Raw genomic sequence first — 13,482 nt, 5'->3', positions numbered from 1 at the left:
AAATTGCAGGAAAATACCTCGTTGTAGTAATTCACCCTGTTAGAAGTTCATAGTTTTAGAGTATTATCATCTAGTTGTATCAGGTTCAGTATTTTGTATCTAAACCTTAGCTACCTCTGACTATAATGTGCCATTTTTTTTCCCTTTACATTTAACTAGATACCTGAAGTCACCTCTTTTGAGTCAGAGGTATGAAAAGAAAAGCAACCTATCTTACAGGAAAAAAAAAAAAAAAGACATTCATCTGCCTCCCGTTAAGTCATTCTTCAGTTTTGTTAAATTGACCATTCCTTGTTTTTATTTTGTGCCCTTTCCTGGGCATGGATGGCACGTCCTGGTGCGATGTTTGTTAGACTCTTGAGGTGCAAATGAATCATTGCCCTTAATGGAGTTCTTACTTTAATTTTTTTTTTTAATATAGAAGTATATAGATTTATATATGTATATCACCATCCCTTTCTAGAAAAAGGAGTGAAATATGTATGTTAAGACATATCACTATGAAAAACTTTTCTATCTCAACAAGACCTTAAATATAGCAATCACATTTCAATTCACCATGAAAATTCACCTAAGAGTTATGTTGTCTTCATATGAAATAGAATTAAAGTGAATGAATGAAGACTACAGTACCCTGAACTGAGGTCCTGGGATTAACTAAGAGTTGATTTAAGATTTACAAGAGCTTGTAAAGCCAACAGTTGAGGTTCTTCAGTGTATATTATATATTGCTATCTCATCAGATAAACTTAAAAGGGTAAGAAGTATTCATGTTTTTGTACTGTCATTATTTAATAAAATTAAAAAGAATTGTTTTAGAACAAGCAATTCTGAAATATTTGATGGTAATTGAAAGTAGGCTGCATTCCCATGAAGATAAGGGTTGTTTTTGCAGTGGTGGGCCTTTTTCTAATGAAAGGCAGCCTCACCTTCTGGCTTTGCATTTCGTTACATGTTCCTGATTTTTTTTTTTTTCTTAGGCTTTAAAGTAATGAACTTCTCTTTTCCACAGATCTCTGTCATCTTCTCCTAGTGCTCCCTGGAGAATAGATGGTCAAAAAGTGAACTGTTTTTCTGGTAGCATATCACATCCAATTCTTGAGTCTCTGCACTGCCTACACAACCATTGCTGTTGCTTCAAACAAGCAGTCCTAAGTAAGTATGAGAATTTCACTTCAAATGTTGTTTTGGTTATTTATTATTTGGGGAACTTTTGTCTGTTATCACTTCATGAGAGACTGAAAAACATAGACAAGTGAAATTGTATAATGCTCCCAAAGCACTTTTTACTGTGAGCAGCTCATCTCCCTTGGCTGCAGGAGTGTCATGGGGATGAGCAGGTGATGCCTGCTTAGAACTTCTTGTGGCTGGGAAAGAACTGTGCTAGAGGTAAGGAAGGCATGATAAAGGCATTTATTATACAGTGTCTATTGTGTCTGTCTATTGCACAAGAGCTCTGTCTTACTCTGCTTTTGTATGGAAATGGGAAATAAGCTTTAATATTCAGATTGCAAAATCTAAGCTATAAAGAATCTAAAGGAAAGGTGAAAAAGAAGAGAAAAATTTAGCTGTTTCATTTACTTTGAGAAATGAGTGGGGCAAAAGCAAGAATGAATGGGGGATGGGAATGAAAGCTCTTATGGCTGGATAGCCTGAGTTAGTTTGTTAAGGACAAAACTTGCAGTGTTGTTTGTTAACATGAGCTGGCCACTGTTAGCTTGACATCAGGTTTTTGCAAAACTCTTCAAGCAAGGGCTTGCGCTTCCCCAAAAGAAAGAAAAAGTGTCACTCTTTTCCTCATAATAAAAGTAGAAAACATAATGGAGCCTCAGACCATGTCTTGTGAAGGAAACACACTTATACCCAAACATAACAAAAAAGTCTTTCTCTAGGGAGCTCTGTACCCTTTAGTCTCCAGCTGACCTGCCTCGCCCCATTGGAAAGGCCTGAGCTCCCCAGTGAGCAGTCAGGACTCTGGAAGCATCTGGCAGCCTTTGCTCTGACTAATACTTAAAAGTCTCTAGGGCTGCCTATAGTCTCTGGAAATTTTTTTTTTCATTTATTCTTTTATGAAACCTTTGTTCCTTCCACAGAGTTGTGTGGCTGATCTATTGTGAATCTTTGTTCTATATGGTGTTTTTAATCTTTTTCCTTAGTGTGTGTAAAAAGCTGCAAATTTTCTGTGCCTTGCCTGTCTTTATCCTCAGCAGTGAGGTTCCTTCCACAGCAGTAAGTCAGCGGGGTGGAACGACTGCTCTGCCTGGCTGCTGCCTGCCCATTTGTGCAGGTTGTCCAGACCTGTTCAGCTTTTTCTGCTCTGTAGTGCATTTAAATATCAAGGTGGGGTGGGTTCTAGTCCAGGATTTCTTAAAATGAGGACCTGGACTTAGGTACCAAAGTGGATTCAGAAATACTGAAGCTTTGACTGCTCTCAAAAGAGCTTCTTCATTGTTTAAATTTTGCAAGAGATATTTTTTTAGGCATCTCAAGCATCAATTTTAGGAACCTCGTTTTAGGCACCCAGATTTTTGGCTTTGGCCCTGATCTTGTGTAGGTACATGGTGTAGTCTGTCTGAGCAGAAAGGTGCTGGAATGGGTTTTGTCCTCCAAGCATACACGTGCTCCCCTCTCCAGCATCACACCAGGAGCATGCAGACAATGGCAGTATTTCTCACCGAGTTCATGCTGTCTGATGGCACAATCCAACTGCTTCAGTGTAAATCAAAAAGACTTTAAAAATGTGCAGGTGCCAAATGCTGACAGAACCAACAATTAAAAAGACAAGATCTATAAGATCCTAAGAGAACATCTAACCTGCATTTTTCAAATAATTCTGGCTGGTTTTTTCCTCCTCTTCAAAAAGCAGGACCTGTGTCTGCTGTTTGCCTGGCTTGGGAAAGGCAGAACATGTCTTCAAGGGCTTTCTGAAGTGTCATTGTATAATTTTTCTTTTAACATGAGCTAGGGTAGCCTAGGGACCCGTTTCTTTGGGATAGCTAATTCTGAAATATTCAGCAAAGTTTTTCATTGTCAACTATTTTACTTTCAATGTCATTCAGTATCAAGGAGTGTGACCAGCTGGCATGAGAAGAGAAAGACTGTTGTTTTTAAATTCTGAACCCTAAGAGGCAGCTGCTTTTCCTGGCCAGTTGTCAGCACCATGGTGCTTTGAGGATGAGGAGGGCTATGGAGAATGAAGCAGAACATATTTTTGCTGTCCCAGCAGCCTGGACTTTCTCCCACAGAGGAAGGAGTGTTCCTACCCCCAGTTTGAGGAATCTGCTCTGGTGGAAGAGGACAGGCAGGAGTGTGGGTCCAGCTGGGCCACAGCTACAGCACAAGGTTAAGCTTAAATGCTATTTTGTCAGCACTTTGTCAGGCTGGGACTTGCTCACTCTGAGTGTGCAATTGCACTTCCACACTTGGTGTGGTCTGTGCTAAAGGCTGGAAGAGGAAAAGCTGAAATAGAGAGACCAATGGCAAGGATGAAAGTCCTCACTCCAGGGTATTGGTGTATTTGGTTTTTTTACCCACTGTAATTTGTGAATGGCCAGGTCAGGTCAGAAGAGCCTGTCTGTGCAGCATGGCTGGAGCAAAGCCTGAGTCCTACCCTGTCTGGTGCTGCCAGCCTACCTCCTATCCTTGTCTTCCATTAGGAAGTTGATCTCAAAATCAACAGGACAGGAAGGTACATTTGAAGTCACAGCATTAAGGTTCAAAATATCTAGAGGATACTTTAAAATTGTTGAGTTTTATTAAAATTTTCCTTTCGTAGTGTGATCAACATTTGGTGCCCTGTAGCTGACATTTAAATGAATATTCATGTAAATTTTGTAAAAGAATAAATGGTAGACAATAGGAGGTTCATTGGTAGTGGTTATGGTTAATGCTGAAAACAAGAATATTCACCTCAAACCACGTGTGATTTTCACAGATCAGTTTATGAAGTTGCAGAAAAGGAGGATATTAAAATATTTACTTGTTTTTGTAAATCCAAAGAGATTTTTAAGCCACATATTCACTGTACTTCCAGAATTCCATCAGGCTGCATGTATGCACTTCTTAGTCCTTAAAACTAGTAAGATGTCATTAAAACATTCATTGGCACAGCCACTGTCTATGTTAGCTAGACCTTCAACATTATTAATTCAGCTCTCCTTGCATTTGCATGCAGCACCTCAACTACAAGGCTTTAATGCTGTTCTCTGTTTTGTTCTGCTGTCAGGTATTCAGCTCTGGTGTCTTCTTCACTGAAGAATTTCTATATTACAGCTCTGAATACAATCTGTTTTGTATGCTCATGAACTAGCTCTAGGACTCAACCCCCCTGTATTTTATATTCTGCACTGGTTAATTTTTCATTTCTCTGGCACCTTGGTGAAAAGTAGTCAACACAGTTAACAATATACATTGTGCAACAATAAATATTTTATTGGCTATATAATCTGCACAATTCACTAGTTTGATTTTTGAATAAATCTATAATTTTGAATATTTGGTGAAAACTCATTTTTTATAGTATGCACTATAATCACTGTAAAATGTACGATCTGGTTTTGAGTGGGAGCTGTAGACATTACCTTTACTTTTTTCCTTAACATTGCTAAACTCTAATAAAGCTATTTTATAGGCAGAGTAGTTTGGAGCAAGAAATACAGAGGTTTCACCCTGGGAACAGTATATAATTCATATACTAGTAAATTACAGTGTATTCCTTACACAAGATAGCAGTAAGGAGTGTCTTTTGCAAATGTGTCTAAATACTTATATATCTACTTTATATATGAATTTGTTGTACAGTTTTTTGGTTTTGTTGTGTTTCTTGTTTATGCTGTTGGAACAAACAGATTTCTTTATGTCTAGCTTTATGTGTTTCCTGTCCTTGTCTTAAGCCCATTGTAATTAAGGAAGAAATTCTGTTCTTTTCTACCCCAGCATTTCCCATCTATATTGTGTTTCTGTTCATGGTTTCAAATTCAGGAATGTAGGGATGAAGATTGCTTGGTTTCCTTATATATTAATAGATTAGGTTTTTATTGTTGCACACACCTAGAAACTGTACTTGATCCAGGAGACAAAAAGATAAATTACTCTGTATGCAGGTTATTGAACTCCTATCACTATATTGTGATATATTAATTCTTTTTTTAATGCATTCATTCTCACTGTGTGCCTATGAGATAGGGAGTCTAAGTCATAGTTATCTCAAAGATGGGGGATTAAGCCACAAAAAACCCCTAAGCAACTTGACTAAGGCTGCACAGTGTGTTTGGAGCAAAATAGAGAGTGATCAGAGCTCTGAGTGGTGATGTTAAGTATGGGATCACTCCCCCTCTGTTCCAAGGCTTCAGCTCTAGCCTCAGAAGCTATGCTTTCATTCTGTTTGAATAAAATTCCATTTGAAATAAACCAGTATTTCTAAATGAAAGTATCATAGTCTGCAAACCAACCAAGAGATTTTAAATACCATTTTACTAGGAATGTAATTCCCCATAATTTTCCCCTGTGACTTCTGTGTTTTTGGAACTATTGACCAAGTCTCTTGATGGGGCACAGCAACACTGGTGCCTGTTTGAATATAAAAAAGTTTATGACAAGAAGATGAAGCAGCTGATTTTTGTGGAAGGATTTTAAGCACACAGGGAGAAAAACATTTTCATGTCCTCCAAAGGATGAGTGAAAAAAGGAGAAAATGAACAATGTCTATCAGAGCAAAGTTACTTAGCATAGCTGGCTGCATTTAGGATAGTGAATACTTTCCAGAGAGGAGTAATGAAAGCTCAGGTGCTCAAACAGTTTGAAATGAGACTGGCAAATGTGTTCAGAAAACAATCTGTGATTAAAGAGTGTCTGTTCTGATTATAATGTTTGTTACTGTGAAAGAAACTCATATTTGGTAATACATTGGTTCCAAAACTGGTAACCTAAATATTGATGAATGTTTGCAAAATTCTGCAGTAGATGCATGGTTTAGAATTCCCTCAGGTAAGAGAAAGAATCACATGTTACTCCCAGATGAAGATAAATGTCTTTGCTGTTGACAAAATAGTTGTCTTTATTCTTGTAATGGAGGACTTTAATACTGCTTCTTTTAAATGTCATCTACTTACCAATATCTTTCTTTTCCACCTTATCTGCTCTCAAAAACTCAGGATGAGCCTTACTGAACATAAGCATTTGTTGAAGTTTCAGAAACCTCATCTTGCCTCTTTGTGTGCATTTAGTGACCAGAAGGTGTTTACATCCACTTTGAGACTAGTTCTTGTTCTGACAGTCCCCTCCATGAGGCTTGCCACTGAACTGAATGGCCTGTGCACAGGACGCTGCCTTCTGTTTTAGCTGGGAACTGTAACTCACAGATAGAGGAATTCAATCATCTTCCTACACTAAGTAGTGCAATTTATTTGCTTTTAGACCTATGGATCTTTGTGAAAACTCCTTCTGCATTTTCTCTGTCTTTTACTCTCTGACTTTTCTGGCTCTAATCATCCTTTCCCAGCTCTTCCTATTCCTTGTTAAAGATATGGCTGTCACTGAGCTGCCCCTTGCTTATCATCAGCAAACCCACCTTTCAGAAAGATATACCTTTTTGGCATGTCTGAAGTCAGTAAGATTTAGCCTTGTCATCCTTTGTGAGAGTCCCATCATTGACTATAACCCCATGGTTGACTGCTGTGTTATGCAGAACTAGGCAGGCTGCAAGGATGTCAGATGTGGTATTGAGTCTGTGCTTTGACAATTGGAAAAGACACCGAGAATGAGATTTCACAATCCCAGAAGACCTTTGAGTGATCAATGAATTCTGAGTAAGTGAACTAGTAAGTGAACTTCTGCTGGTAGAAGGGCAAAATCAAATTAGATCCATCAGCTCTTTCTGTCCTGGATAGCCACTGTCACCTAGAAATTATACAATAAAAAAGTAACTAAATATGATGTACGAGACAGGGAATCAATGATGTGTTAGAATAAATGCAATGTAGCAGTAAATCAAGCATCTAAAATACAAACCATAATCTAAAAATGTTGCCAAGGAGAAGACATTTTCTATTTTCAAAATTCATGAAAATTAGGACTGAACAGACTGGGGAATAAATCCTGTTCAAAGTTCACTTAGTAAACTAGTGATGTTATGAGACTGAGCTTTGATACACTTGTGCAATACAGGCTCATCACATTACAAGTTGGCATTCTGATGTGAAAACGCTTGTCTCATTATGAATAATTGACAGAGCACATGATGTTATTCACTACAGGAGCCTATTAACTGAGCATTGGCAGCAGGATATAGTTGGAGAGAATAGCCTTAAATGTAAGATAAAGGGTATTAACTAATCCTTGTAGTTTCCATTCAGCTCTGAGGACGGTGGTGACCTGCCATGATGGGAGTAGATTGCTGTGGTCAGTCTGGAGAATGCCTTCTCAAAGGCTGTACCGTACCCTGGGGCTCCTCAAGCGTCCAACATTCTGCATTTAAGGAGGGAGTTGGCATTGAAGTGGGGTCACTTTCTACAACTAGTGTTTATTTAATTTCTGTGAAGTGTTGCAGAGAATAACATCCCCTAAAGATCAAAACTGCTTGTGCTTGGCCGTATGCCTGTGTTCTGTGATGTTCGCCACTTTCTTCCCTCTCTGCCTGACGTGTCAGTGGATGTTGGTCATTGAAAGAGGCAGCTGAGTAGGATCTGGTGATAACTATGGCTTGAGAAAGTTGAAGTCATAATTCAACACTTAGATTTGAATAAACAGCTTCATATCATAAGTTATTATGCAGAGAGGTAGGAACTAGAATTGTTTTTTGTTTATTTATTTTGTTTTCTTCCCCTAGGAGAAAGAAATTATATTCGCAACTTATAGCTCTAAGGCCCTTAATTGGTTTACAATCAATCTGCAATTGTTCTTTGTTCTTCAGGGAGAAGAAAGCCTAAAATATCCTGTTTTATCATTAAAATAATCAGATTTATAGAACCTGTATTTTGTAATCAGTATAGTCTGTTCTCCCAAGTGGCAGGCAATATTGATGACATGTCTGCAGAAGGTGAGTAAGACCAAAGTGCTGAACAGTAGCAAGGGTACTGATATTGGTGAAACAGAGTATTCTGTGCTGGAAGGGAGCTTGGAAAGGGGTATATCTTTTCACCTGGGGAGAGGGAGGGGAATGTTGTTTTTCTCATTCATGTTTATCTTATTTATAAGATGGTAACTTTGTGTCAGTTAAGTTACAAGATGGATTTTTTCCTAATAATAAAGCAGTAAGAGACTTGTAGATGTACTGAGTTATACAGCATCTCTTGCATCTCATTATGATGTAGTAAATGGTCCCTAGATCCTATAGTATATTGAGACCAAACCTATTCTTCACTTCTGTTCTTAATTAGCAACAAAAAGATAAATAATTTTGCTGTCATTGCAGCACCATAATAACCGGTGCAAGGCAATGACCAACAAGCCTTGCCCTAACTCCTGTAGCAATAAATGTTCAAAAAGAAAAAAAATCCCACTCCCCAACTTTGAGTAATTAACTAGAGATGAGTGATTTGGCTGTCAAAGTCCGTCAGTGCCATGCAATGAAAATAAAATCAGTGGCAGTGCCCTGTGTGTGAAGCCACTCATAGTATCTAGCCTTAAACATTAGCACTGAAGCTCCAACTCCAGCCTGCTCCCCACCCCCATTCATTAGCTGTCTAAATCCTCCTGTCTTTGTGGAATCACTGCAGCAAGTTGAAAATGATATATGTAATGAAAACCCTGTCTGCCTAGTGCAGAGAGGTGGAGAAAAAGCCTTTGCTTAGCAGCCTCTGCTGTGCTGATTCCAGCAACGATTAGTGCAGACTTTGTCAGAGAAGCTCATCAAGAGCAGAATATTAAGGCACAAAAGGGAAACTCATTGTTTCTAAAGGTTTGCCTCTGCCTGGCTGGTTTTGTTTCCTTTTTGGGTGCTATGACCAAATTCACATAGTGACTTCAGTGGAAAAGAAATACAGATGCCTTTGAGGCTTTGTTGTAGTTTGGGGCTATTTTCAATACTATATTATAAATATGACATTATCTTTTCAGTACAGGTACCTGATGAGCAAGAAACCATTCAGTTTCTGCTTCAAGTGCAGGCAGAGGAAATGGCACTGCATCAAAGTGCAGTCCAGTTCAACCCAGTAAATGATTGGCATGGGGAAAATACCAGAAGATAAATGTTTCTTAGTTTTTCATGAACTGTGTACACAGAACCATATGTTTGTTATTTTAAAAAAAGATTTCATATGGAAAAGATTTTCTGCAAAAGATTTGATTTTTTAGAAGCATTGGATTTCACAGTGCTGATCTAAGTCAATGACAGTGTGGGTGTTCAGCATCCCTGATGCCAAACTATAATTGTACCTGATAAGTCAGGGTAAGAAACCTGGATGTTTAATTATCTAATGCATAGCAGGGGACTCAAGCGCATTCTGACATAGTGTGAAACAAAATCTGTCTTATAACTACAAAACAGTGGCTGTTTTCTTGGTGGGAATGTAAATTTATTATAGTCCAGATGTAGCGTAGCCTAACAGGCCAGCAGTGCAGCTTTAGGGCTTCCAGTTCTATGGCCATCCCTTTGGTTTCAACGAATCTACATGCAAGCTGTTGTGGTTTGGGCACAGAAGGTTTTGAGATATTTGCATTCACACATACACAACCATATTTTTCCTTCAGGTGTCTGGACAAAATTTCATCTGTTTCTGAAGCTCTTTGGTGTCATGGACTGTAGAATACATCTTGGAGCCAGATGCTGTTCTTGACTGCTAGACTTTATAGTCAGATTGTGTTGTTAAAGATGCTTTTTAATTGACTTGGTATTTATCCCACATATAGCATATAATCCAACTGTTGTTTGTATCCTGGTATACCTTGAGGTGCCCACAGAGATAAAAGCTTGTTTAATACCCAACATGCTGGAAACTTGTATTATGAAAAAGTCCTTCTTGCCCTGAAGAGTTTTATAATTTTCAACTAATGTGATGTGAAAAACAGGAGGAAGGAAAATGGATAGCACGGAGATGTGAAATGAGTTGCCCAAGTTCTGTCAGCTGGTTTCCAGCTTGTAATCCAGTCCCTGAGCAATGAATCACACTGCTTACCAAAGGCCAATTTGTGAAGGAATGAGCTCCTACTGGGAAGCAACAGGCTAGTACATGCCTATTGACTTCCCTGCCAGATCCGCCGTGTCTTGGCTCAGTGCTGTGCTTTACTGCTCAGCACATTGTCCAAAAATGTTCACAGCATAGCTCAGAGGTAGCAACAGACTTGGAAAAAGCCACAGATGACTCTTTTCTCTCTGTGTGTGTATTCTGGATGCATGCACAAAACTCCTCAGGATGGCAGAATATTATTACAAACAGTTACAACTACATTTGATTAATGTCTTGTCTCAAAATCCACTTTGAAAAAAAGCCTCAGGTATTAAAATGATAGACATGTAGTGCTAATCAAAATGATGCATATTTTTAGGATACAAGAACCCTGGGCTAACAGTGCTCAGTCTAGAAATGCTTGCTTTTCTTTGTAATCAAAGATGCACATTCACTTCTTCAATCTTAGCATCCAACTTACTGAACCCATTGTGCTTCTGTTGGGGCTGCTCAGACATGGTCAGATATTACTGAAGATCGGGTGGCTTCTTGTTTTGAATTGAGAAAATGTGGAGATATTCTTACTTCCAAGTTCTATGTCTTTTGAGCTATTGTGATGCTTAATAGAGATTCCTTTGAAAAGATTAATTCTTGTTAAGTTTGCTTTCTTTTCCATTATAATTCCTTCATTGCAAACACTACTGATTTTTGTTTTTAGTAAAAACATCAAAAACGTGTTTATGCCAAATGCTCTCAAGTTAGCAATCCTGTGTTCTGTGGACTGTAGGATGTGCTGCTCTGTTGTCTTTTACCTTTGTCCCCTGAAAATTTTATTTAGAAATAGCCAGAGAGAAACAGAGGACAGCCTAACAAAAGGTCCACACTGTTCTGTAGTGAGTCCCCTCCTCCCTCCCTGAGCCCCTTGTTCTAGCAAAACTCCTTTGCTTTCTCCTTTGATTTGCATCAATCTACCTTCAGGATTTTTCAAACATTGTAGTGCATTAAACACTACAGCAGATGGTGCTTTTTGACGATGCCTTTCTACATGAAGCAACATTTTGTAGTGTATGCTGCATTATCAAAAAATCAAACATGTAATTATGCAAATATGTATGCCTTTATAATAATCAAGTTTTATTGTAAATGGTTGATGCACATCAATTTGATCCTGTAGTGCTGCTTTAAGTGCAGTTTAAGTGGCTTTTCAGTGTACCCAGAGGCAACACAAATGCATCTCTGGAATATTAATAAAATTCTGAATCTTTGAGACACCAACTGGTACAGCATTGCTTATACTGATTGAAACTAAATGCTAATCCTTTCCTTTATTTTTAAAAAAAGTCCCCTTTGTTATTTAAAACACTGATATTAGTGTGATATAAAGGGCCATTTTATTTTAAATTGTATTGTAATGTAGTTGTTAAAATAATGTCTAATCATACTATATTCAGATTCTACAATGTAAATTTGATGAGACAAGAATTCAATCATTTTACAGCCATGAAAACAGAGACGTATGTTAATATGTCCAGTTGTTCTAATTCTGTAAATTTATTAAGGAAATATCTGGTTTTAGATTTTAATCCTGAAGGCTTCCAAGTAACTGATTCCTGAATGCTCACTCAGAGATGGTTTTGCTTGTGAAATTTAATAAGCTAGATTCTTGCAGTGAAAAAAAATCAGCAAGGATTTTGACATCCATAATGAAGTGTAAACTTTATTACTGATCTGGTCCTGCCTTTTATACCTTGGTTAACATGGTTGGGCTAATGACAGCCATCTCTCTGAATGCACACATACACATTCTGCTGGGTTTGAACCAGCAGACAGGCTGTGGATATAGATAAACCAAGGCTGTAAATTATGTTTTGCCTGTTTATTCCTGCTGTTCTGAAAGCAGGGCACGAAAGGAGCAGATTGCATTGTTCACAGGGAGAAGGCAGGAGCTGCTATACCATGTCCCCCTTACCAGTTCCATTAGGTTGGATGTTTATTTTTTGGGTTTGCTTTGTTAACCTGAAGGCAGATTGAGAAGGCAAAGAAATGAATATGCTTCCATCGTTGTGCTGCTTGGACTTTGCTCAAAACTAATTTCCTGAAAACTTAATGAAGCTTTATAGGTTCGGCTTTCACTCTGTAAAATTTTTGCCTTTTGGGTTTGTTTCCAGTTTACCTTCCTTACCGTCTCTCTTCCCTGATGTTTTTGTTTCATGCAGTTGGTTATTGTCTCTCTGCCCTTTGTCCTTCCTTCACCTCTCTCAGTGGTATTTTTTGGTTCCTTTCTGTGCTTGTTTGTTACCCCTCTTCACTTTTCCCCCTCACAGATTTTGCCTCCTCTGTCAGCCTTCTGCTCCTCAGGTTTTTTTTTTCCAAATGTTTCTCTCAGTTTTTCCATTTGGTTCCCTAGTCCTTCCACAAATGTGTATTTCCTAGCTCCCATTCTGCTTTCCACATTCCCCTTCCAGGTTTTACTCTGTCTGATTTCTGTGTTTATCTTTTTTATTTTGTCCCTGCTTTTCTCAATTCAGATTGGTTCAAAATATTGCGGGAAAAGCTGCTCTTGAGAAATTTCATCCAGATTGCTCAAAGAGCAGCTGCTGTTCTGGCACTTCCAATACTGAATCAAACCTGAGCCCAGGGGATAGGAGGTCCTTAAAGGATCAAAGTGCAGCTTCAGAATCCTACCCAAAATATTGGCAAGCAGAACATGAATATAAACCCACAGCTGAAACAGTTTTGATGTGATCTTGTATTTTAAGGGTAGTATTTAGTTTTGGTTTGGATTTTTTTTTTCTTCTTCTGAAATAAGGATTTTTTTCTCTCCTTATTTAGCATTCTTGAGACTCCAAAGCAGGGAAGAGACATCATGCATCTTGAGAAGGCCCTAGGGCCCCTAAAATTTTCAGTACATTTTTGCTGCTTTGCTTAATATATAAACTCATTTAAATACTAAGTTTTGAAAAGCTATCACAAGAAAATTCTGAGTCAATAAACTTTCTGCTCTTACTGAGACTGCAGATTACTTAAAGTAATCAGAGATGCTGAAAAACAATGGAAAGATTTTTCTGAACTGAAAAAAGCTCTTTAGGAACTTCAAATTAATAGAAACATTTTCATAAAACCATGAAATAGAAATATATAAAGAAAAAATTGTTAAAGTAAATGGCTCCTGCCTTCAGGATTTGTGAGTAAATTCTTGTGTATGCAAATGTGGAAGTAAAGTTTATTAGCAACAAAATGGAAATTGCTGACTTCCCATTTTTTTCGACTGTGAACACTGAACTTGATTCCTTTTTAATACTATAGTTTGTCTCATTATCTTAAGTTACATTAATGGTAAAGTTACTTGCTTTTTAAAAAGTACCCTTTTAAATATAAA

General features: G+C 38.0%; 1 long non-coding RNA gene across 1 annotated transcript in view; it reads left to right on the top strand.

Moving 5' to 3' along the window:
• The window catches only part of LOC135451138 (uncharacterized), a 175,282-nt gene that overhangs the window by 74,563 nt on the left and 87,237 nt on the right, over nucleotides 1-13,482 (top strand). The window contains exon 20 of the long non-coding RNA XR_010441228.1: nucleotides 1,013-1,155. This is a non-coding gene — a long non-coding RNA (uncharacterized LOC135451138). The remainder of the gene's footprint in view (nucleotides 1-1,012; nucleotides 1,156-13,482) is intronic.

This window comes from Zonotrichia leucophrys, chromosome 8 (assembly GCF_028769735.1).
Source record: "Zonotrichia leucophrys gambelii isolate GWCS_2022_RI chromosome 8, RI_Zleu_2.0, whole genome shotgun sequence".
In the NCBI taxonomy this organism is placed as follows: domain Eukaryota; kingdom Metazoa; phylum Chordata; class Aves; order Passeriformes; family Passerellidae; genus Zonotrichia; species Zonotrichia leucophrys.
This window is presented reverse-complemented; position numbering and strand designations above follow the sequence as displayed.